At 36.4% G+C, this 26,554-nt stretch overlaps 1 long non-coding RNA gene across 3 annotated transcripts; it reads right to left on the reverse strand.

The window, feature by feature from the left end:
- Positions 1-296: 296 nt before the first annotated feature.
- LOC113965092 lies at positions 297-24,672 on the reverse strand. 3 transcript variants are annotated; one of them, XR_003533433.1, is made up of 4 exons: positions 24,504-24,672; positions 20,839-20,963; positions 12,667-12,754; positions 297-696 (listed from the first exon to the last, which is right to left on the reverse strand). It is a non-coding gene; the product is annotated as an uncharacterized LOC113965092 (long non-coding RNA). The 3 variants fall into 3 exon arrangements; XR_003533434.1 differs by having other exon boundaries at positions 20,829-20,963; XR_003533435.1 differs by lacking the exon at positions 20,839-20,963.
- Between the last annotated feature and the right edge of the window lie 1,882 nt (positions 24,673-26,554).

Consider the following 26,554-nt stretch of genomic DNA (forward strand, 5'->3'; position numbering starts at 1 on the left):
ATGAGGAGGTGGTGGAATCATCATCCCTTGAAATGTTCAAAAAACATGTAGTTGTGATGCTTATGGACATAGTTTAGTGGTGTACCTGACAGTGTTAGGTTAATTGTTGGACTTGATGATCTTGGAGTTCTTTTTCAACCTTAACAATTCTATTATTTGAGATATCAAAATAATTTATACAATTATATAATTTTATATATAATATAACATTATATGGTTTATTTAAATATTTATATTTTATAAATTTAAAAGTGGTCAAAAGAAGGTCACATTACTGCTGCGTTTTTTCATGAATTGAAAAGAAAACCTAGACAAGTTAAAGTAAAATTTTTGGGAAGAGAGGGAAGAACATTATTATGAGGAAAGAGACTATAACTGTCCGCTTTTAGATTTAATCAAAGAACAGGTTCATCATTTTTCCCTGTGGCAATTTAATTCACATTTTGCACTGTTCAGGTAGAAGCATATTAATGGCAAATTACAGAAAGCAAGTCATTGTAATACAGTGAATAGCTAATTCCATTGTTGAAATGTACTGGTGATTCTCAGTCAAGGATAAATGATGCTGCCTTTTCTACGCATAAGGAAAAATCCTCAGTGCAGTGAGGAACCTGATGAAAGTTAGAGATGCTCTATCTTCTTAGAACTCAAATCCTCATCTGAATGGTTCATGGCCACTGCTTCTGCCAGCCATGCCTGTTAAAAAAATAATTAAAAAAATTCACAAAGGACAAGTGCTGGTTTTCTGTGTCATGCTGGTTGTTCAGTTCATTTGTCAGTACTCTGTGCTTATTATTTTCACCAATTTCCCTGTACATTTAGCAAAATGGTCCTAACACATTAGTGGTTATGGGATCAACCAAACCACCTCAGTTTCTGGGATCTGCACAGATTCACAGAGCGAGGGGGAGTAGAGAACTCAAAAGGACTAAGATAATCGAACAAAAAAACTTCATGGGCACTGTAAAATCAAGGACAAGTCCCAAATTCAGATTTTTTTGATGCAAAGCAGTTTCAGGTTGATGTGTTTTGCTAAACCCACAGTTTCCTGGTCTTTTCCAATACTGGAGATCAGCGAGTTTCAGTGAGTAACGTTTAGGCTCACAAAGAAAATGAAACCTAAAAGTTTTCCTCTAGTTCCTCTGCAAGGCAATGACATTTGACTCTGAAGAATCAAGGGAGGACAGTGACAACAGGAAACAAGCAAATTGATTTTACCTCCCCGGTGTCATTCGGGTGTTATTTGGCATTAAGCACAGCACAGCCCTTCAGATGGCCAAAGCAGCTGTTCCAGTCACCAAAGATATCTTTCCAAGAAGCTAATAATCTTTATAAAGTTACAGCCCTTGGGACCCATAAATATTTTCTTCTTTCTGCCATACTACTACACTGGCAATTATAAGGAGCTATATGTAAGTATATTTTTAATCCCTATGAGCTAATAAAAGCTCTTACTTTTCTGAATCTCAATAGCCAGTAGGACTCTTTTCCTTCACCTCATTGTCCTCTTGATAGTTTCCCAGAAGTTCTGACTGGACCAAAAATATAGAGAAACTGGAGAGTTGTTGAGTAGGGTGGGGTTAATTGTACAGAAGCACTGTACAACAAATTTTTAGTAAACATTAATTTGTAGTAACTTGACTTCTGGGTTAATTCAATATCTTGAGGTATGTTATTAACAGTGAAGTGAAATCTAAAGCTAATGGCAACTTTTATATTTCTCATCAATCCACTTTCTCCATACTTATATTTCTTTGTTTCCATTCTTTCACTTTCTGAAAATGTTTTGAAGCATATTTGGGCATGGAAAAACTTCAATATTGCTCTGTTGACTTCATGGGTACATACCAAGTGTAGGAACAAAATAGCTTAGGAAAGTTTTCTCTTGTCTTGGCAAATTCAAAAATGTCAATTACTAAAAATGTTTAAATATTTTTCCTTAACAATTAGGCTTTAATACAAAAGATGTTGAAGTATTATCATGTTACTGGAAATGGAGACAAAAACGTTCTTTAGATAGTACAACTAGAGTTGATATTTCCATCTGTTCTGCTGCAGAAAGGAACTCATTCCAGAGTGGAGGATTTGCTGCTTTTCAGGAAAAGATCAGGTCACAAAAATGCCTCAGAGGCTAATCTCATGGGTTGATTTATTTATTCCTCCCTAGTAGTGGCAGGTCAAACCTGCTTTGTGTAAAACTCAGAAGTATAAGGCAAGTCTTTGTTTTGACTTCCACCTCCACAAATTAGGCTGGGGTTTGAAAATGAGTTTGTTTTCTTTCTTTATCAAGATTCTTCCACAGGAGTCTGGCTGACTCTCCTGTTCTCAAGGCAAAAATACAAGGAAAATATTAAAGATCTAAGAGCTAACAGTAATTCCCTCTCTTGCTGAGAGGACTCCCAGGACTCGTCCCTCATACAAGCTCCCTGATATCTGTCAGGCTCTCTCACAGCTAAAGCAGACCTCCATTATTTTTGTCTTTATTCACTCACACTGTAAAAACCTCAAAAGACAGTTTTTCTTACCCTGTTTTGAGTTGTATGTGGTGTAGTTTTTAATTATACCCTCAGTATACCTTTACACATCTTATGCACCACAGAGATATCTCCAGGTTTACTGCATTCTGCTTTACTATACGGTAGTCAAAATTCTCTGTTAACTTTCTTGTCACTTTTCCTGTCATATCATTCTGGAGAAGTTCCTGTGTGAATTCAGTGTGACTATTCACAGAAAATGGTACTGCTCAGCCTAAGTAAAGACTAGCAAACTTTGACAATAGTAATTAGAGAAGTCCATTTACTACTGCGATTTCGAGAAGCCTGTCTGCATTTCATGGACACTGCTGTGCTGTGCTGTGCCATTTCAGATATCCCACCTTCAGTAGGCTTCAGTAACTCCAAGACAGTCTTCATTTAGTAGTCTGGCTGTCAAGAAAAAAAACCCAAACAAGCATAACTCATGTGCACAACAATTTATGCAGAAAAGTTGCTATGCAAATTGGAAACTCTTCAATTACCATGTATTGCACCTGTATATATCAACTACACACATATATATGTATACAAAATACTTTGCTCTATATCTACTCTCCCTGCCTGGCCTTTTGATAAGTAATTTTGAAAACTGGCAAGGAAAATTTAATGCAGTTTCTGTGTGATTCACCCTACACCTCATCCATCACAGATTGCTCCTGCTGGAGGGTCAATCACCAGTGAAAGACTGTGGGATTTGACAGGGCTTTTAAAACATATTATTATTTTTTCTTGTTAGTCTTTCATAGCATAATGTGGAGAACTGGGGTAGAGGGGTGGGGGAAGATTTTTACACCTTTTGAATAACTTGGGTTTCAAGATGAAAATCTCCCTCCCAAACAAGCCCTGAATCTTCTCTGCTTAGAAATAATAGCTTATAATAGCAAGAAAATCAAGACACTCCTTTCCATGAGAATAAAGACTTGGTATCAATCCATTGGAGATGGAAGGGCAACTGGACTCCAGATATGAAAGAGAAAAGAAGATAAAATTTTGAAAATTGCCTTCTTTTTCTATTTTATATAATTTGAAATTCGACTCTGTACTTTGAAAATCCAATGAATTCAAAAGATATGGCCAGACCATGGTCATTCATATTCTTCCTCTTGTTCAATTGGTGAAAACTTTTTTGTTAAAAGAACTTCTCCATAAAAAATATATTTGCTACCCAAAGAAGATTAATTTTTCATTTTTTCTTTCTTTTTTCTTTCTTTTTTTTCTTTTTAATATGAGTTTTCTAGTCCCAATTCACAGAGATTGTTGTCTGGACTTTATTCACTATCCATCTCCAATGTCAGATAGCACTGACTGATAGTATGAGCAGTAATAATAACAGGAGTAACATTTCATTTTTTTTTGTTCCATCTCATATGCATCTATATTTTGGTTGCTAAAGTAAGTATATTGCATAAACATAAAGTTAGCAATTTTATGTTTCTACAAGTTTTGTCTAAATTGATTTGTAAAAGAACTAATATTATTTTACTGTATTTTACCTTCTGGTACAACTTCTCATGATATCATGTTAAACATTACAGTCTTAACTATGGATCATTTAATGCAAATATTGCTACTTAGGGTGATGGGCACATTTTTAAGAAAGCACATATAAAAATGAAACCAGCACTTTTACAGCTATTACATTGCATTATCTCAAGAAACAGAACACAATGAAATTACTTTTTTTTCCCATAGATTTGAAATATATTTTTTAAAGTCCTGACAACTGTACAGATAGTAGAGTTTTTTTCTTTGTTTACAAGAACAATTGGGTTTTGCAAAAAAACACACACACAAACACACTCACAATAGGAAGCTTTGTTCTGAACAGAGTTATTTTTTCATACTCCTGTTGCACTCAGCAAGGTTGCACCCATGTGCCTTTTCTCCCTACTTGTTTGAATCAGTGTGAGTAGTGTTGATCCATGCTCAGGAGTTGCCTGATCCTTGGGCAAATCTTCATGCTTGACTTGCCCACATTGCAGCAAATTCTCCCTTCAATGGAAAGGTCATGTTTGGGGGAACTAGAGGGGGGTTGGTACAAGAGCAGTATCTGTGCTTTAATCTGACCTGGCCACCTGCACTGTGAAACACCGAGGCTAAAGTTTGTTATGTATATTTCTAAAGTGGCATAGTTTTTAAAATTCTGGACCAAGACTCTCATAGATCATCAAAATTTTGAATCCCTGCACTCAGATAAAATTTTACATTCACTCCTCTAGAAAATAACTGACATCCACTCAGCATCTTTAGCACTTTACTTGTCTTATGGTCTGCAAACTGACACACATTTGTTTTATACCTGGATGTTTGGTCAAAAAGAAAGAAAATCACTAAGTCACAAACACCAGTTCAGGCATGTTCCCCAGACTATTCTGGATTTTAAAAGAAATAATAATAATGAAAATGTTTCTTTCCCTAAAAGACCCTTCTCCCATCCCAACTGTACATACAATTTCCAGTGCAGGGAGTCCAGTCTACCATGAGATCAGAAATTCTAAGTGCTGCAGTCCAGCAACCACTGACAGGTGTGAAGTCTCAGTGTGAGGAATTTGAAGAGAGACAACAAATTTAGTAGGTTAGCATCACGGAGCAGATACCTTTAAAGCAATTCAAACTGATAAATGGCTTGCCTGTCCTTCATTTAACAGAAAATGTCCAGTCTTATTCCATAATTTCTCATTTTAAATTACGTTATTCACTTTCTGTGCCAAACGACACCCTTTTTAAAAGCAGTAGAATTGCAGTTGCACAATTTAAATTCAGATACTTATTAAAAATGGAGAACCATTTCAACACTTTTCTCAGAATGCACTTTAAAATGTCCTTTGTCTTAAAAAAATAAACCTGGGGAATTGTCAGAGAAGATCAGTTTTTGTAAACAAAGTTATTAGAAGCTAAATAAAAGCTCTATAATGAAATTTGGCTGAACTGGAAAGGATTTATGCCTGTAATTAATTATGAAGGCTGAAACATGGCTCTGTAGGAAAAAAAAAAAAGAAAGAAAAGGGCAAAAGAAGACAGACCCAAAAGCTTGTCCAATAAGCTGAAAATAACAGCTTTGCCACCAAGTTAGGCAAGTAAGAAGGTTAAATATCTCAACAGGAAAAAGCTGTCTAAACTACCAGACAATTTTAGCAGAGAGTCCTCAGGGAATATTTATAAAGGGCATGTCAAGTAAAAATAACTTCTTCACAGAGGAGGACGTACTGCAGAGAAAACAACGGAAGGAAGAAAGAAAGAAGGCACAAATGCCCTCATTAGCTCCCTCCAGGAAGTAGGAGGGTTCTGGGACCTTGGGTTCAGTTCTTGCTTACTTTGTTGGGGGCGTGGGGGGCAGGAATCACTTTGATGTATAGACAGGAAAGTCAAATATGCTTTCTTTCCTTACACAATATTACTAAAATATCATTATTTCATCATATCTTTTTCAGACAAGATTCTCAAACCTGTCAGCAAGGTAAAAAGGAACATTGCTCAGAAAATAGAGAAGACATTGACTGGGAAAGATCCTTCTGCTGAAATAAATTCTCTCAGGGCATGAGGTAAGGATGAATTAGTTGCATTTTTCCCTTCGAAACTCATTTGGCAGTTTACTAATACAAGAAAAGAAGAAATAAAGGTGGGGGGGAAAAAGGAATAATATTAGTCCTGGGAAAGTAACACTTTGGAAGAGCCATTTCTGTTGGAAAAGCTGTTTCCTTATAATGGACTATACAGATAATATAATTACCTATATTACAGCAAGAAAGAGAGTTTTGATTTTAAATAAAGGTGAATAACACATGTAAGTTTTCAGTTAGTGGGTTGTTGCCGTATGGAGACCAACAGCAGGTGATTTTTCAAAGAGTTGGACTGTATGACAAGGAATTATTAAAAACAACAGCTTTTTTTCTGTTCTGAGGAGTCTGAAGTATATAGCAAACCTTAATAAAGATTCACAAGCCTGGGAGAAGCCCTATGTTTGTCAGAAATTACATGAGTGATGCAGAGCCTTGGTGTCTAAATGTTGAAGTATCACCATGACATACTCCAAGTTGATGAATCAAAATAAAATCAATGATAAAATGCCAAAAGAAAGGTTTCCAGTGAAGATATTTGAATAATTATTTCAGTGTGGCTGCAGTGAAGTCAGTTGGCACAACCTCAGAAAATCCCTTTTTGAAATTACATACTGACCAAAAGCACTTACAGGGTCCTTACTGTGCATATTTTATGATAGAGAACATTATGAAAACCTGAATAAATTACCATTAATAATCTTTAATAAGCTATTAAAAATAATAGCAAATCTTTCTGAACACTATTTCTTCATACTTGATACAGAAAGCCTACACAAAACCTTTACAAAAAGCTGCCAGCTTTCTGCAGTGTTCCTGTGAGATAAATGAAATATTACAATTGAGATTAACTTCCAGAGTTTCTTTGCATCCATTGTACACTCCTCTTCCCACTCAGCAGGTTTTTGTCCCATCCATATGCTGTGTTCCTTTACATGAGAATGCCATGGGTATGTGCATTCAGAAGAGTAAAATTTTAGCTTACTCCTGTACTTACACAGGAGGGTTTTTCCTGTATTCATAGCCAATGAGAATGATGTCCCTTTCCATGCAGTTTTTGGAATCCACTGAAAGCATATAGTGTTTGCAGTTAGTGGCATTCAAAGGCCAGGGAAGTCAACAGCTTTGGCTACTAATGTGAGAACAATTCAACAACATTCAAGCAGTCATGGTTCAGCTCAGTGAAGGAAAAGCTACATGACAAGAAAATCATTACAATTTCCTATAATCAGGCAGATGCAGATAGTTTTGTTGGCATCTGGTGAAAGGCTATTTAGGGGCAGGCTATACACCCCATCTTCATGGCATTTATTAAGCAGTTTGTCAGATGATATTGTGCTGTAGCTGTATCCCAGAGTGGTCCATTTTGGACTTCCAAATGCAGTGTTGCAGATGTAATGAAGAAGAGAAAATATTCTGCAGTGAAACAGCCACAGACCCTAATGAAATGTGGCACATTAATTTCTGAGCTATGAAATTATATAATCCCAGTGGATTTACATTTCAAACTCAAGGATCCCAACGAGGACAAAACAGTCACTTCTGTGAAAAGTCTGTTTACTTCATATTGTGAAGTTTGTGGCTGGGTTTCGCCTCATATAATGATCTCTAGGAGAAACCTCTTACTTGAAAAACTAGGGCTCATGAATTATTGTGTACCTTTCTCCAAGAAATGTCAACCTCGTTGCTTTATGAAACAGGCCAAGAACTCATATAGGTCAACAGACAGCTGGATGGATAAACAGATAGACAGATATGCAGAGCCCAGGTTTGGTTTGACAAAAAGCCCTGGAAGAAAATACAAGTAATTCATGCCTTGTCTTGTTCTTAAACTGATCAGTGGTGGTGGGGAATAAATTTAATTTCATTTTCTCAAGAATTAAATTCAGGGTCCTCTGATTAAAAACTCCAGCAGTTTAAGCTGGATGTATCCACAGCCCTATTTGTGATACTGTCATTGAGCTGTCAGCTGCCTCACCTCACACCAGGTTTATTCCAATGCATGACACACAATCACAAGAGAAGGGATTAATTCCCATTTGAGATTGTAGGTACAGTGAACATGAATGATATTACCACGGATAAGATCAACTTTCTGTCTCCCAAAGACTCCAGCAAGCCCGCCAGCCTTGAAGCATTTTAGAGCGTAAAGGCTGTTTTCAGCACCAGAAAAAGCAGGCAGTGATTTTACCTTTAGAATATGAGCCATACAATTGTCCCAGACCTTCTTACATCCAGGCAAACCAATTTCTTCTGTCATGAGGCCAAATTGAATGTGTTTCTGAAGGAGAGGAAGAGAATCAAATTCCTCTTGTCTGAGCTGGTTCTCATTGTACTGAGCAGGTTTTCCTCAGGCATTATAATTTCCATATTTACCTGTCTTTTGTTACTGGTTCACAGTGGATTATTGCAATGGAAATATAAGCACTCCAGAAAAGTGACAGCTTCACAAAGGATGTGACAGTCAGGCAATGTTTCAGGCTAACATATCAAATTAATCAGATTATATATTTACAGTAATTTTTACTTAATGTTTTTTCAGCACCAATATGAAGCAGGATGTATAATTGTGCGCAAGACTTTGGGCAGCTCCGATATTATTCAGTTGTTAAGTGTCATTCCTTAAAAAAACCCAACACATTCTTTGCAGTCTGACTTGGTTATAAGACTTATTTTGAAAGCTTCTCAAAATGGTTCTTATTTTTCTAGGTATTAGACTGGAAACATAATCTAGGCATTAAAAGCAATCTACAGTGCATGACAATGAAATAAGAATTATTCTGTTGAGATAATGAGGTTCATTTGTCAGAAATGATAGCATAGTGAAAAGGGAAGATACCTTTGGATATCCTTGAACAATATGAACTCTATGAAGAAATAAATACTTAGTTCTATGAAAATTTTGAGAAAGGATGATTAATGTAGCAACTTACATTCCTTAATATATCAATTTTAAGTGTGGCTGTTTGAGATGTACTGACTTTACTCTACCTTCTCACCAGAAACATGAAGTCTCCAATGCTCAGTTAAGACATAAAGATAAGACCTTGTTGTTTTGCAAGAATTACTCATCCTTTGTCCCCATTTTCCCCATTTCAACTTCCTAGTCAACTTCAAGTTTTTCTTTTTACTTATTTTAATTATATTAGAAGGCAAAGAAGATTTTAAAAACTTAATCTCTTAATTAGACCCTCTTTCAAGCACAGTAATGGGGAGTGGGCATTCTTTCTATAATACATCTCAGTAGCATTGACAATTTTTCAATACAGAGGAAAATTAAGGAAATGATATGCCAAGTGAATCTCAGTCAAAAATAAAAATAAGAATTAATAAATACTAAAAAAAATACATTAGAAATCTGGCATCTCTGTACCTTCTTTTTTGCCAAACCTTGATTTATAATGCAAGATGTGACATATGATACAGGCAACTATATCTATATATAATATAGATATATATAGCTATCTCTTGATCTATCAATAGATATGACATATGAGATCATAGGTTGCTTCTTGGCTGTTATCTAAAAAAGTCTAGCTGAAGCTGGACCTAAAGGATATTAATCATTCATGGTCAGGCACAGATCAATATGCTGTGAAACACTTTCATCTTTTCCATAAAAATAATGTTCAGGTATCTTCCAGCCTGTTTGACATCTGCAAAATCTCCTAAGATAATAGCAAGGATTAGTCTTTGTCTATTTTGATTTAAACTCATGATGTACAATATGATAATATTACCCACTGACAACACTGAATGAAATATTTGCTTATTAATTATGAATGGAAACATGATGCCTGTGAGATCACTAGTAAAAAGCCAAAAGCCAAGATTAAAGTGCAGGAACAAATGCTAATGCTTGGGATGGAGACTGGGTCTTGATCCATGTGTCTGTAACTCAGATGAAGAATTTGAAAATTGCCTTATGGCTAAAAGTTATGGGAAGAAACTTGAAATTATAAAATTAAAATTATCTGCTTTTCATCTACAGATATTAACTCAGGGAAAAAAAAAACACTTAAAGACCTGTACATTTAGTGTTCAATGTCTGCTGGTTCTATTAAAGCCATTTGGCATCAGAGCCATCCATTGTGCCTAAAAATCAAATCCATGGTACTGCTGATTTTCAAACTATTTAGCAGATCCACCCATTGCCTCTTAACATAAATAATAAGTAATTTCTCTGCCATTTAACAGATGGAAAAGTTGAAATATAAAGAAGACCAGATCCAGAGAAGAATCTTTCTAAGTGCAAAGTAAAAGAAAGATGTGAAACACAACTATTCTCTCCTATTAAAAAATATAACTGTTTGAAAAACTGTGTCATATGTTTTGCTGGGTTTTTAATATTATGTCAGATCAAAAGAAGTGAGTGAATGCAGTATCCTGGCTTAGACATATCCAGAGTTGTGAAGGTTTGCCTCACTTGTACCAGTTTTAAGCACTAGCTGGATACACAGAGAAACATTCCATTTCCAACAGAATGAACATCATCTCTTTCACTGAGACTGAGATTTCAATTGTGCTGCAATTTACACTGATTGGTTCTCAGTAGAGATGAATATTATTGTCTAGACTTGTAGTTTAGTGTCTTGCTTCAAACAGCAGTTGGCTTTTGCCTCTCTAAATACACTTTCTTCTCCTCTCCATTAGCCTCTTGGACAGTTACTATGTTGGTCTTGGCATGTTCCCTCTCACCAGGTATGACCCTGACAGCTCCCCAGTGCCCATTACTTCAAATACAACTCCCACTTTCAAGGACTTCACGTTTTCACATTAACTCATCATACCTGCCTGCGGGAGGACGCTTTCCCCAGCAGCATCCTGCAATGAGAGGGTCAATGCAACTTCCATGGAGCATCCACCTGATGGCTTCAGCATCACAGCTCACCCCAGCAGGTTCCTCTTTGAAACTCTCCTTTGCTGAGAATCCAAGGAATTAGCCTTTGGGCTGCTGGGGTGGTAGAGTTGGCAAATTGATCGATAGTAGAGCACTGTTTTATGTTGTGGTCCAACTTTCTACTCTGCTTTGCGCATTACCAAGCAGCCCAGGGACCTAGACCATGCCTAAGGACTCCAAATGCTTCAGTAATAAAAGCATTAAGATTTATTTACAGTAAGCTTCACCCAGCAAAAAATAAATGTGCTGAAGTGGCCATGTGGAAGGAAGACATGGAGCCATGAGATTTTCAGGTCCCTGCACATCATTCCAAAATGTCTTTCTTGAATGGTTTACCCTGTGAGATATACTACTCCTTAGAGAAGAACCTTGTCCATTACGAAAGGTTTTCATCACACTTTTAACATGAACATTTAAGAAATTTTTTTTTCCAAAAATTTTTAAATATCTCAATATGGGCAAATCCTGACCACAGTGTCCTCTTATTTCTTCAGATTTTTACAACTATGCTGTTAGAAAAGACCTCTGATGGTAATACATCTTGATTTCAAACTTCCATTTGCAAGAAAATAAATCCAAGAGTATGCCAAAAATGCCAAATTTTCTAGAGATAATGGAGAATGTTCTTTGACTAAAATTAGGTTTTTTTTGCTCTGTCTCTACTCCCCTATATATATGCCTCATGGCACCTATTGTCATACTAATATGGTCATTCAACATTTCATTGTTTAATTGTAATTTTTTTAATAAGATCATTTATTTTTATTACTGATCATTCAAATAGAATTTATAGCTTGTATTCCACGCACCATCCCCAAACACACTTGCCCCCAAAGGTAAAAAATCTTGAAATGGGTATAAAAATTGAATTACATCCATATGTTTTTATTCTGTTCCAGCTCTTTTCCCACTGTTCTACAATTAAATTCCACATGGAATGTATTATTGAAGGAATAAATCTTACAATGTTTAATCTAACGAGGTTCACAGAAATAAATCACTAAGGAAACAGTGAAACATCTTCTTCAATTAATGCATAAAGGAAAAGATAACTCTTCAGATGAATGGATAGCTCCATAGAAATATTTTACTTATTTTAACATGAAAAAATAATTTTCATGTCATAGACCTGACTTGGCCTGCTTGAGTGCCAGCACATGGGCTGTGCCTGTTGCTGGCTGCTCAAGGAAGCTGAAAAACTGGAGGTAAAAGAAATATCTGAACTTATGGTGTGCTCACGGTCGCAGCAGCACTGACGAGGCACGTTCAGGGCTGAGAGAGTGGCATTGATAATGGGAACACAAAGATAATGTGTGACTTCCTTAGGCCCCTGCCCAGAAAAGCTCTTAAGCACCATTAACCTGCAGACACCTGAGTGATGTTATTGAAATCAGTGGATTTTCCGTCAAGTTTGTACAGAGTTGTACTGAATTTGTATTGATATCCTCATAACTTTGAGATTTTCAGCATGCAAATGGCAAAGCAGATGATCAGTAAAGGTGGAAAAAGTAACGCTGGAGCAGTGTAACAGCTGCAGACAGAGGATAACATTCCCATTCCTGCCCTTCTGCAGGACTGGAGGACCAGGGGGGCCATGAGTCTGCTGTTATATTTCTATAACAGATGCACAACCATTGAAGTGGCACTGTAAAATCAAAACCAGCAATTGAAGTACCTGCATTTAAGAAGAGCGATGAGTGAGGACAGAGGTTCAGGAAACCACTTCTGACCTTGATCTATTAGTCTGACTTTGATCCATTACGCTGAAAGAATAATTAAAAGTATGAAGGTAAATGACAAATAGAAGAGAAAGCAACAGTACTGTACAGAAAGAAGTATGCAGCCAGATGAACAAAAATAATTTTCACTATGTTAACTGTGTGACAGAAATACAGTAACTTACCTGCATCTGAATTTCATGGAGCATTTGATGTGATTCTACAAGACAATTTATAAATGGGGGCTAGTTGAAAAATAAAAGGAGTACAAAGAATAGTAAAAATGAAGCATCTAAGGGAAAGCAGTAGACGAGGGGAAATGTTGAAAACTAATTTGCCAAGGACTGTTTCCATGATGACCTGGTTATACTATGGCTTTCCTTAACCTCCATTTACTTCATCAGCACAATAATATTAATCACTGTACTACACTGACTGCACAGTCCTGAGGAATGACAACATAGATTTGGGGAGTGAAGTGCAAGTTCAACCACATGGTGTTCAACAGTACACGTTTCTGTTGTAAAATGGATCTTATCAGTTGGAAGTGACAAAAGCGGTAAAGGTCTGGGAACAGTAGCTCAAGGAGGGTCTGCAGATCATGGGATGACTATGAACCTCAATATCAGCCATGAAAGTGTCAATGTGGAACAGAGAAACACAGGTAGTATGTCCTCTTCAACACAGGCGGAGAGTAAAGGTGAGTTTTCACAGGAAATTGTACAGAAGAAAATATTAGAGGGATCAGAGGGCTGAAGAAATCATCTAAAAATGGGAGAAATTCAGATTAAAAGAGGATGTAATTATTGTCTACAGAAAAAGATGAACATAAACCCCTACTAACCTAAAAGAAAACCAAGCAGGTAAATGAAAAAAAATTAATATTATTTTTCTAACTATATTTATTCTGGAAATTAGTAAAAAAACCCAAACAACTCCTAAAGATCAAAGCAGCAAGACACAGTCTTCCTATTTGAGTAAAAGTAAACAAGTTCTACTTTTTAAAGGACTTTTTGAGCTGTTTATATAAAGGCTTATATCATGGGGTTGTCTGGATTTAGGGATTTAAGAATTCAATGTTAGTCTTGTGTGTCTCAAGAAAGTACTGTGAGATAGACTGAGATAGACATGCTACAATCCACCTGCTTATCAGACCACTGGGTTTGTTGCAATATTTAAAGGCCATGTGGTTTTTCAGAACGATGTCACTGCAGGAGGAACATCCTAGGAAAGTGCAAAATAAACTACTATCTGGAAAATGCCAAGAATTGTTTGTTTAAATTTTCAAGGGTGAATGAAGCAAAGAAAGACATTTTGCCTATGAATTTCAAATTGTTCAGTTGTCTTCCGGCACAAACCTGTAGGGGTTTTCTTCAGAGACGAATTTGTTACTGAAACAAAAGGAAAATTTACATCAGATTATTTTTTTTGGTGTTTCAGGAGTTTACTCTTCGTGTATGACTAGATTGAAGAGGCAAATCAGAGTAGATATTACCTACAATATTCAGGAATAAGAATGAAACATTTCACAACTTTTATTTCAGTAACAATATAATCATGACTTCCATTACACATGTTTTCAATTATTAGCGCAATTTATATGAAATATTAATTGAAGATCCATGTAGATATAAGAGCCTGCTCCACAATGTGCAGAGGTAGACATGATCAGCAACTGGAATGCTCACAAGCTTGATTTTTGCATTTTTATTTCTATAATTACAGGTTTACACAACTTACAGGACATCTATTTATACACACAACATGACGTAGCCAAGCAATTTTGAGCTGAGAGGCGGCTGCACGGGCCATGATTAGATGGGTAGTGCTTTGGAAATGTCATGGATGGATTTCTACGAGCTTCATTGAAATAAAACTGAATGAATAATTCTTACCAATCATTTTAACAACTTTGAGTAAAACAGGTTTTACAAAATGCAGATGTATCTGGGGAGCCTGAACAGAGCAGGCTTTTTTAGGGCAAGTGATTACCTGCCATTATTGGGTGGTAAAAAGTAGAATTGCTCTCATTTCTTACCTGTTCATGTACCCTGAGTTTAAAGACATGAATTAATTTAATCTCTATTTTGCCTCTTTGTATAAGAATTGGTGATAATCACATTGTCATTAAGGAAATTAAGAAGTTATTATTTGCTTTTGTTTGGCTGACCCAATGAAGAGTGGTGCCCATATTGCTATTTTGGACAGAATTATTTCAGATGTTCATTTCTCTGTTCTTTTTTTTTCCTTTTAATAAGCATCAACAAAACCTCTCATTATGGCAGATTTGCTCTCTAACCACTATGTGGTTCTGATTGTGTTTCCTAAGGAAGGGGGCAAGAAGGAGACCTAAAACTGTTTTTTTTCCCAATAAAACAACTCATCCTCACATCATAAAGTCTGCTGTTGCAAAATATGTTGTCTAGAATTTTGTGGATTGAAATTTATTGTCTCAGCAAGAAACACTTCCACACTGCAACTTGTGCAATAGTTTTACTAACAATAATGAGAAAATAAGTAAGCAAATACCACTACATCAATAAAGAACCAAAGTCAAATACATGCTTCCTATTCATACTGCATGTAGAAGATAAATGCACAAGTTTAAAACAAATAATTTCATAGCAATTTTAAACTGACATAAAATGTCAGAACTGGTAGTATTTAGGAATAAAAAGAATAACATCTTTGAAGTTTTAGTATCATAGATTATTGCAGAACAAAGAGCTCAGGTGAATTCTGAGTCTGGCAGTAGTAGTAGTACACTTGACATCTTCTCCCTTTATATCTGGTGGTTTGATACATTATATCATATGTTAAAATTTATAAAAAGAGATGGAATGAAAAATAAAGAAAACATATCCTAAAACCTAATATAGCAAGCCTTAAAGACTTTGTATGATTTCAATATTAAATTTTGTTTTTGATGAAAGTGTCTTGGACCTCTGGGAAATTAAAAAGTCATGTTTCTGAGGGATTTGTAATGCCTTCTGACATTTAAACTGATAGAGTGCATAAGACAATGTTTTAGAAGTAGGTAATCAACTATTGACTTCAAAAAAGACTCTAACCTCAAGCTTGTTTTTATTCACAGATTTTCTGGGCTGTAGAAGCAGTATTTTCATCAGTGGGCAATTCTTGTAGGCTTAGTATTTTCAGCCTTGAGCTCACTTGTTTCTCACGTTGTACAATACTACTGTTCTTCTTTCTCCAGTCACCTGCTGACACTAAACACCTCTTTGGACCGAGTCTTATTGCAGAATGGTAAGGACTTCATTCGAACATTCCTTGGAGGATTTGTTTGTACATATATCTTTGGTTGGAGCAGCATCCTTGTGAATATTGAATTACACTGGACATTTTGCTTCATCTTGTCAATTCCAGAGCTTTAATGTTTTACTGCTTTCAAATTTCTCTTTTTTAACAGCTGTCATTAATCTTGGATCAATAAAAGGGATGGTTTACCCCAGTGGTTTTCTCCTTATCATTGATCTTTTCTTCACAAACACAGAACTTTTTCTGTTGCTGGAAATATGGAGTGCAATTGCTCAGTTTGCCTTTAAGAACTGAGGCTATTTGGTCCCTGAGGTAAAAAAACAATTAAATATGTACTTAAGACTTAACTGACTGAGTGAAAACAAAGTGACTATTGTATTGTATTGAATAGTGAAATTTAAACATGCCAGTGTTCACTTGGCATAGAGCTTTGGTTACGCTCTTGGCACACCACAGCAATGCCATCCATGGCAGCATTTTTGGAAATAAAGTTTTCACAGACATGTTTTTACCATAAGTCACTGAGATTAAAAACACTGTGGGAAATTCACTGATCCTCACATGCAGGCAAAATTTGAATGAAATGAGTCTCCTATAGAATTTTTTCTATGGGGAGTCTTCACCTGCTATGCACTAGAGGGGGCAAAGAGCAGAATTTCACAATCTGGACTACGCAAAGAACAAGATGATAACAGAAAAAATTAGCACCTGGTTTAGTAAATTACTACCACTAATGAATATGCAACTACAGCTTTTCTGATTTCTGAATAAGACCTTTCATATCACCTGAGATGAAAGGGTCAAATCTGACAGTAAAGATGCTACTCTAATTTTCCTGCCAATAATGGAAAAAGCAACTGAATATCCAGATTCAGTGAAACATGAAAATAGTCCATTAATGAGTAATTTGTTTTAGCTGTGTGTTTATACTAAATAGCTTGGAATTGTGATAATTATAATTTGCACTTGTATTAAATTTTCCATCTGAAGAGTTCAGCGTCATTTACAAACATTCTAATAAATTTTTTAGAGACTGGCTAATCTTCACAACACCCAGTGCATAGGTAGGATGTAGGAAGCAGCTGGAGAACAGTGAGCAGAGAATTGTGAACGACTTGGTGAAGTTCACAGGCACATCAGTGAATCCTCACTTGCACACTCCTTCCTCACTGTGGGCAAGCACAGAATCCATATAACAACAATTCACAAAGTTTCCTAGAGTAACATTTAAAAAAATATCCTGAAGTAAGAATGGCTTTGAGTGGAGATTTTTAATTTCTTTTCCCAGAAGATATTTAGCAGTGGAAGTAAAAATCTGAAAGGCCCAAGTGGAAGTTGAACACACATTGATTTGTCGATAAGTGGCTGCCTGATGGCCTTTGAACCTTGGAAGCTAGCCAAAATCAAAATAATTCAGTAGATATCTGCTTCAGCAAAGGCAGTAAGGAACACGCCAAAAGACTGGGAAACTTCATCAGTAGTTCCTATTTCCAAACGTTTCCCAGACAGAATTTTTATGAAGATTGAAGTCTGAAAAAAAGTCTTTCTTGAAACATGTTAAATAGCATCTGACAAAAATAGAAGCTGACTAATCTAATGTAACAGACTCATTAAAGAAGGATCATTAATTGCACTCATTTCACATTAATTACTGTAAGATATATAGTCTAATGACCTTTGATTACTAAGTCTTTGTGGAGGAAGCTGAAACCTTATTAACTTTCCTCCTCCTTCCCATACAAATGATATGAAATTAACAAAATTCTTGAATCCAACCAACTTTTACAAAGGGTATTTTAGTTCCTTCTTGTTTGTTCTCTTCACCTAAGTACCCACATTCTTGAAGGACACACTCATTCTTTTTCTATGTCTTCTCAAATCTGCCTGAGAAGATATTTTTTCCACCTCCTTTTTCTGTGTCAGAGGAACTTATCCAAAGTTGATAATGAAAACACTTATGAATATTCCTTTTCATAACTTTGTTGTATACTATATTCATTGTAGTGTGCCTCAACAAATCCATCATGCTTTCTGCATAATTTTCTTTTTGTCCTGCCAGTACCTGCCTATACTCTTCCCTCATCAGTCAAAACTGCCTTGAATATTACATATCAAGTTCCTCTTTTAAATTTTACCTTTTCCTACACAGAGATCTTGTGTTTGTTGCTGATTTTTTCTTTGTTGATGGCCAGAGAAAAGCTATAGACTAGTTTAGTTATTAAGTCAGTACAGATCTAAAAGTGAGTGTTTTTAGTGGCACGAAGCCTGACGTCTTCAGGCTGATTAAGTCTTAAATCTTTTTGCTTCTTATCGCCTCTTCACTGCTGTGTCTTGACTAACTATTCAGATCTATCAGCTCCAAAATTATTTTCACCTTCCCTGCCTGGTCTGACATATCTGCATGACCCAGGCAGCCACCTGTTATGTTTGGGGTATTTAATTTAGATGCCTTAGTCACTCTCTTATTATCTGACGGCAAGGAGCTCGGTTACTCCAAACTCCGGTTATGATTTGCAATAGCAGATTCGCTTGTTAAGGAAAGGGGTCTTAAAACACACCATCCACAACCCCCATGGGAGCAGGATCTCTGTGGAGAAGGTCCGAGCAGGCAGAGCCATTTGGTGGCACAATTTGCAAACGTTTGGTGAGATCTGCCCTTGGTGCAGGAGCGGTGAAAGCTTTTGCTGTGCAGTGTTGGGACACCCACCTGCTGCAGAGAGCAGAACATGTCTAGTGGCAGTGGGGTTAACCTTGGACTTCATTCTCACTGAGGTTTATGTCCTTTCTGTGGCTCCTGGTGCCTAAGCCTGCATTAAAAACCTCAGTCTGTATTTGGTTTACAGATACATATACTTGTAAACAATAAAATAAAGCTACAGACTTGAATTTCATAGAAACGTGACACATAACAACACTGTAGAGAGGATAAAAACATCAATGCTTTTATCCACAAAAGCAGAGTACTTTCATTTTTTTTCAGACTCAAGTGATTAAAAAAAAAACCTTCCTTCAATTCCAGCTATGACCTTTCCACATATGTTTAGTATCCATTTTACTGGTGTAGTAAAGTAAAAGGTAACTCACTCTTTCAGCAGAAATTAAATTTTACCAGCAGAAATTAAATTTTAGAGTTGCTTTATTATGGTTAGTTTAGGTGGGGAAGGTCTCTCTTGAAAGTTTTAAGTCTCTCCGCAAATAGTCCCAATACGCAGCTCAGATAAACAAAGCATACTCATTCCTGAAAGGAAAAGCAAATGCAAGGATTGCTTCTGCCAACGTTATCCCAACTGCACTGCAAAGGCTGCTCCACCCCGAGGTTACTGCTGAGGATGTTACAGAGGAAGCACAGAAGGGAGGCATGAGGAGGGATTGTGCTTCTATTGTTAGCACGCAGCATTTACAGGTACTATTAAACATAATTTATCTTTTTTTGTTCTCAGCAATTGCCAGATGAGATGAACATCTCATCTTTATGAGGGTTCACTAGGAGTGCTGCCTTACAATCTTGCCCAAGGCTGTTTCAATGCCACATAAATAACTGTGTAACGCAAGGTATTCAACCCAGAATTGCAAGTAATGGGAGCTTTATAAATCCAGTTCATTTTACATTTAAAATACTTAGGGAAAGAAATTAAGTTTCTTAAAAAGCAGATACTGACCCAGCAGTTTGGCTGATCAGGACAAATCACAGGAAGCCCCATTTCAGCTGTCTAATTAGGGGCTCAGGCCTGGAGGCTGAGGTAAAATTTAATTCCTGTGATGCCCAAAAACTGGTACACTGTTAGTGCTATTACACATGTCAGAAAACACAGTGGAGAGGTGTGAAATAGTATCAAAAATAAGACCTCAAAATTCAGGAATCTGGCTTCTAAAATCACTTTTTATGTGATAACACCACATTCCTGGAAGTGCTCAAGGCCAGGCTGGATGGGGCTTTGAGCAACCTGGTCTAGTGGAAGGTGTCCCTGCCCATGGCAGGAGGGTTGGAATAAGATGATCTTTAAGGTCCAACTCAAACCATTCTACAATTCTATGATTCTATAATATTTTCTGCTGTCTTGAGCTAGAACTGAAGAGTTAGATATTTCAGACCAGCCACCTGCCCTGCTTGTTTTGCCACAAGGGTTTTCATAGAGGTATTGCAAGAAAAAGATTACCGCTTCTAAAATTTTGCTCTTAAAGTGTATGAGAAAGTTGTCAAAATTCTTAGCTCCTTTAAAAGACAGTATATTTGCAATGTATGACTGAAATTGGTCCTTTAAAAAAATGACATCTTCAGAAAATTAAAAAAAAAAAGCATTCATTACAAACTACAGTGGTGAGAATGATTGTTGCTAACTTCTGTTTATCCCTCAAGATTGAAGCAGCTTTGTCAGGTTTCTCCAGGTGGCTGTAGTTTACCACGGTTTGTGTCTTTTGTTTTAAATCTGTAAAAGTCCTGAGATGGCTGAACTAGCAAAATGAATCCTTGATCTTATGCATGTGCACACCTCAAGTATCCCTTAGATGACAATCTGAGGACAAGGATGGCCTCTTTAATACACATCTGCTTCTGCTCACTGGAAATGCATACTAAACTCAGTTCAAGTGAGTTTGTTTGTTAGTAAAGATCAAAAAAGACATTTGCAGAGACAGCCAGGTAATAATCCTGTCACTGTTGTTAATGCAGTTCCCACCCAGAGCTCAGTCTTCTGCAGCCACAGTCTGCTCCAGGAATGAGAACCATAAAAGAGGGAAAATAGGTCAGAAAAGCTGAAAAGGAGAACAGTGAAAACGTAAAGAGTTACCAGGAACAAGTTCCTTCCAGAAAACCGCAGGAACGAGTGTAAAATGATGTTTGTACCTGTACTCACTATATAAATGTAGCAGGATTTCTTGCTCTGAACTTGACCCCTCTAAAAAGAGCTGCGTGGAGTTCCACAATGAGCTCAGCAAGTTCTTACACTTGGGCATGTTGAAGCAGGAGCTGGATATTTCTCTGGAGTGATTACACACAAATTTCAAGGGTTACAAATGCTGTGGAAGTTGTTTCTCTACAGGATATTTCCCACTAAAAAAATTTTCATCAGAAGCAAACAGTTAGGACTCATGAGAGTTTAAGCAAAGTCTCTATTTTTCATGTGATGGCACAGAAATAGAAAATATAGCACTGAATATGCTCCAAAATGCAGTCAGGTGAGCCAGAACCGGAGGGATTTTTATCTATGTTCTGCAAAGATCCTATCAGCAATCCAGAGTCAGAGAAAGTAACTGTATTTAACTATTCTCAGGTTGATTTAATAGACATTTCTCACTCATTTTCCTATTTATTTTTTACACTGACTTTTTTGATAAAACAATGCTTTTTTTTGTCTAAAAATTAACTGTGTAGTAAGATTGTGCTGTTTAGAATTACAGGATTTTGCTCTTCTTTTTAAGTTATGCTGCATAACTGCTTCAGAGCAAGATGTAGCCAATAATGTACTACACACATTTACAGTGTTCTCAGATAATTACAATATCCATATTTTGAATTAAAAGCAAACAATCCAGTCTAACAGCCAAAGACAAGCAGACAAGGATGTGGATCCATTTCAGTGAGCCATTGTGAGTCTTAGACAGAAAGGACATTTTGTAATTGTCTGCAAGTATCAAATGTTTAAAAAACATTTCAATAAGGTAATAAATGTATGAATTCTTTTTATATCATTTATAAAGAAAATGAGCCAAAGAAAAATGGGGTTTATTATCTCACTTTGCTTTGACAGTGACATTATGGGAGGAGAGCACAGCTGTCATTTATGAAAAACACAGCCTCTGATAACACATTTTATGGGTTTTGATTTTAGACTCCCATTCATGAGCATGCATAATATTTTGAGGTATCATTTTTTTACACCAATAAAAAACTCAATGTAAGATTTTATGTATGGCATTTTGTCACATGAATGGTGAAATGTTAAAATAAGATCAGCTGAAACACATACTTCATTATCTCCTCTGAAATGAATATCTGGATAATTGGCAAAGCAAAAATCTTTGTTATAAGGATTTATGAATTGAATAAAATTACCTCCTGCAGTATGAATTTCTGTGACACTGAGATTTTTGCTGAAAAACATCAGGAATTATGAAGTGTATCCTAAGATATTTCTTTTAAGAATGACACTTTTTTTCCTATTTCCTTTTTAACACAGAAACTTCTTTCCATTCTCTCTTAACTTCCAGGTTATTAATGTTTAGTTTAAAATAATCTTAAAATATCAAATCCACCTTTTCTGTCAGTTCTTAAACCAGTCTCCTTTTCATATCATTTAATTAGTAACCCTGTTTGCTAGAACCTTTACCCTGTATTAGCTAGTACAAATATTCAATGGGGAGTGTACCTTCTGAAGTCTGTCCCTGTAACTGATACTTGCCCTTTGACTGTAAGGAAGGGGTTTTAAAGGGTGAGAAAAAGTATAAAAATTAAGCTTACTCCAGAGAAATGTGGGGAAAGTTAGCATGCATAGTTCAAAGAAAATACACAAGTGGGCAGGTATTTCAAAATAGTCGAAAGGCCCTTTAAGGTGCTCTGATTGCATCTCAGTACCCAGTAAGGACAAGAATTTAAGGACAGGTGCATTGCAATGACACTGACCATGATTAGGGGTTTTCAGTGGTGTATCCATGTTAGTTAGGAATGCAGACTTCCCATGGGACCTCAAGTGAGTCACTTTATCACTCCATTTACAGCTTTAAAATGAAAATATTTTCTTTCTCTTGGCATCTATTGGGAAGCTTAGTACTACACATACTAGTCTATGGATCATGAAAGTTGAATACAAAGTTTTACGCATAATCATCTGACATTTTCAGTCTAAACTTAAAATATTAAAATATGTTAGCTCTGACCCCTACAAGTAAACAGCTTTCAACAACATGAAAACACTAGGAGAGATTCCTATTTTTGGGGTGTGTAACTGTCACTCTACTGCTGCTCCTGCTTTTCTTGTGTTTTCCAGTTCATGATGATAAAGGACCTGACAGTCTGATGTTATGGTTGTGCTTATGCAGTTCACTTTTTTCAGTGTACCAACCAACAGCATAGACAAACCACCTGCCTGTGAGTGATAATGAACTCTTGCTTTTTCCTTATCCTAAGGACAAGTCAGCATTTACACTACCCGAGATCATGTCACATTTACTCTACCTCTGGTCCTTATAGGCATTTTTCTCTGAATGTCAACAGGGCAAGTCATACAGTTGCTTTTTTTTTCACTGCATTTACACAAATGTTACCCTTGTTTCACACTATAGCATGAGCAAGAGCTCCTTCAGCTTAGCATAAATTAAATTTAGATACAGGACGCAATAGTGGCACTGTAGAAATAAAGGCTTCCTAGAGAGAAAGGGGAGGGTATTATTTACTCTTTGCAAGTCTTTCCTAACACAATACATCTCTGAAACCCAGAGGTCATTTATTGTGAATGTAACGAATACATTCATATCCACCAAGGGTAATAAATATTGCAAATTAAGTTGAATAATGACTACATTGTCTATTTCATTTCTACATGAGAGGCACACATGGGACTCAATGTAAGTCAGTATTTATAATGCAATATATGGTATGAGTCTCATTCAAAGTTAGAACTGCAGAAATGCCACAAACACATAAATTTACTGTTACTGCCTGAGGAACAAGTGGAAAAACAAAATCATTGCAAACAACCAATGTGCGTGGAATTCATAATGAATATCTTAATCACAAACCTATTTTTTTAAAGTTACGACTTTTTTTCTTGTAAGAAGGTCTTGGCATTTAAAAGGCTGAAAGAGAAAGGTAATGCAGTAAAGCAATTACTAGAAAAATGTTACTTGCCATGTTTTTAACTCGATTGATTGTTTCAAATGTACTCTAGCTGACATGAGTCTTCAAAATATTTCTAGAAGTAACAACCAGGGAATCAAGCACAGAATCACAACTTTTGGTGAAGAATGGATGACAGGAGGGGAAAAAAAGGCACTCGTTGCCATAAATAAGCATAAATAAATATAATCTAAAATGAGTCCTGGGCTGCTGGCAAGTCAACAACTGAGTATACAATGTATACTACTTGAGTTTTTAATATTCTTGGTGACACAAATGGAGCACACAAAAATTACAGCTCTACTGTTCCAACCAGCTACTTACATGAAGTAGGTCTGTGACGGGATATTTGACTTCAGATTCTTGTGGAGAATGAACAAGTAACAGCTGCAGTTGGTATAATAGCAAGTTAACTCTGGAGATAGGAATATGATAATTAGATATTAATAAAAATAGAGGAAGTCATATGTTTACAAAAGATCTAGTGATCTTATTTATCGCATCAGACAAAGTTGGCATTCATTGCATTTCCTTCCAGTTGGAATTTTGGTAGGCTACCAAGTCCACAGATATATACTTCGATTTTTAGATTCCTACCAAGTTATCCTAAGATACTGAACAGGGCCTAAGGTTCCTTAATTGGATAGTTCATGTTTTAGGAAGTTAAAAGCCATATTTTTGGCTCACCTGATTTCCACACCCAGGACTTTAGCGGTTCTTTGAGGACAGCAGATGTCCAGCATAAGTAGTGAGTATCTCTTGCTGGAGCCCAGTGCTCCTCCAAGAACAGAGCTATCTGTGTTTGGACAGCAGCACTGAAGCACTAGGAACCAGAAAACATCCTGGTTTTGGGGTTTTTTTTATAATATTTACCCTTTACTAAATTTTTGTTCTGATTATCTGTTTCAGGTCCATGACACAGTTAGAAACACGGCAATCAATCCAAATTCTGAAGTTGGCATTAGCGTTCTCATTCCTAAATCCTGAATTATTTTTATTCCTGGCCCAAGGTGTCTTGTTCCATAATTTCAACGAGAAAGAAAACTGTGTCTAGGAAATGCATTTCACTGTATCCACCATGCAAAAAGCCTTGCATCTATCATGGAAATGGGAGTTATACTGAAACAGTAATAAGAAACCTTTCCTGTTTGTAAAAGATTTTGCTATGTTAATATTAAGAGCAGAGGTCATCCTAAAGCCTGGAACATGTGAGAAGACCCAGCCATCCATTTCATTGTAATAGATGTGTGGCCAAGTTCAGCACAGCTTAGAAAGACACCACAGCAAGTGCCACGTTAGAGTCACCATTACTGCTCTTTCCATTGCGGACAAATCTACTCAAGGCTGTTCGCTCACCCCAGTGTAAAACATCTCCAGGAGGAGTTTTTTTAAGCAGTTGTGTGTAAACCAATATAGAAAGTAGGAAATGCTATGACATTGGAGTTATTTATGCCTGTGGTCCAATTAGATCATTTACACCGGTTCCAGAGTTAAAAGTCAAAAAATTTCCTCTTTAGAATGACAGCAAGTGGCTTTTTGAATCTTTATGCACCTGCAATGCACACTTTTAAACTCAGGAGTATTTTTAGCATGTTTTTAACACATCCCTGCCTCTGGCTCTTTCTGTGTCCTGAGGCAGGAACACCAGAACACCATTGTGCCACAATGCAATCAGTGTCCTGGGTCCATTCCTCTGGCAAGTTATAGCAGACTTCCCTTTCAGAGGAACTTACAGTGTCTTTGGATTGGATTGGATTTTTTTAAAAAGCAGGTATGCAAGCCTGTATTTAAGTACATACATGTGTGTATATATAATATATATGCATATAATATTATATATATATAAAAGTCTATCTAGAGTGCGATAAATAACTCTCCATATATACCTATATACACATATATATTAATTTTATATAGATGCATATTTATAGCTTTGGATAATAGCCTTTACTTGAAGAATTCTGGGCCATATAGAAAAGTGAGGCAGCATTTATTAAAGATGTTCTCTCGAGCAACTTTGGTTAACAAGGCTTGTCAGAGTTTCAGTGCTTTCCCAACCATAAAGGCATGTACAGTCAATCTTCTTGGAACCCGGGGTGTGAGAGTTAATGAAATTTGACAGCTGATTGATGTCAGATACAGCACTGAATTTGGAAACCCAATTACCTCTTTCCCTTTCAAAGCAGAGGTCATTCCAGTCAACATGACTGTACTGCCATGCTTTGCAATTCAATCTGAGAGGTTGCAGGAGATTCTGCTCTTCAGAAAACCCAAATATAAAAGGGAGCAAAACTTACAGATGAAGATGGCACATATTGACTAATGACTGGTCACAGAAGCCAGGTGGAAATGTGAAGATGTCCTTTCTCCACACAGACAAAAGCTATTTCTATTAGTAAGCTGGTTGTCTGCAGTTGAAGGTGCAAGGACAATACTCTATGGCAATTCCTCAGTTTCTTAATCCCATGCCTTTTTCCCTATGGTAAATATTTTTGTCCAAAATATTAATGGTTCATACCAATTTTTATACTAAAGATTCAGGGGAATTACAGCCTCTATACTACATTTGATGCACTGAAGATGATATAACTTCGGTAGAGCTGGGACAAATTCCATCATTAGAAAAATCTAGCCAGTTACTTATAAGTTTTAATAACCAGCTTTCCAATCTCACACTCAGCTCATTAGGCTCTGCTTGTCTAAAAATGGAACTGCTGTAACTTGCTGTGCAGATATCT

Source organism: Neopelma chrysocephalum, unplaced genomic scaffold (assembly GCF_003984885.1).
Source record: "Neopelma chrysocephalum unplaced genomic scaffold, ASM398488v2 Primary Assembly neopelma1_44, whole genome shotgun sequence".
Lineage (NCBI taxonomy): Eukaryota > Metazoa > Chordata > Aves > Passeriformes > Pipridae > Neopelma > Neopelma chrysocephalum.